This window comes from Myotis davidii, unplaced genomic scaffold (assembly GCF_000327345.1).
Source record: "Myotis davidii unplaced genomic scaffold, ASM32734v1 scaffold826, whole genome shotgun sequence".
NCBI classification, from domain to species: Eukaryota; Metazoa; Chordata; class Mammalia; order Chiroptera; family Vespertilionidae; genus Myotis; species Myotis davidii.
Window position 1 is genome coordinate 503,718 of NW_006297142.1, and position 371 is coordinate 504,088.

The following is a 371-nucleotide window of genomic DNA, read 5'->3' on the forward strand; positions in this document are numbered from 1 at the left end:
GGGTCGTCGAGGGGACATGGGAGGGGCTGGAGTGACGGGCTGGGAGTGAGTGGGTGTTTGTGGAGGCCGGTTTGGGGTGTGCTCAGGCTGGGGGAGTGTGGGCGCGGACTGGGGGCTGTGAGGTGCCGTGTGCCCTGGAGTGTGTCTGCCCCAGCATGCACAGAGGCGGGCAGGGGTGTGGGTGGGGGTCTGGGGGTGCGGCTGTGTAGGAGAGGGACCTGAGTTCATGGGGAAGCCAGGCTGAGGGGCGGCGGTGCCTCTGTTTCCCCCTGAGCTCCAGCTGGGCCGGGCTGAGAGGTGAAGGGGGCCAGGACGGGGTGGGGGTGGGGGGACCCCGGCCCTGAGGGCCCACTGGCCCTGCTCCTCCCCCA

The 371-nt window shown here is 70.9% G+C and overlaps 1 protein-coding gene across 1 annotated transcript in view; it reads left to right on the top strand.

Annotated features, from left to right (window-relative positions):
• The window catches only part of MYRF (myelin regulatory factor), a 19,844-nt gene that overhangs the window by 10,195 nt on the left and 9,278 nt on the right, over nucleotides 1-371 (top strand).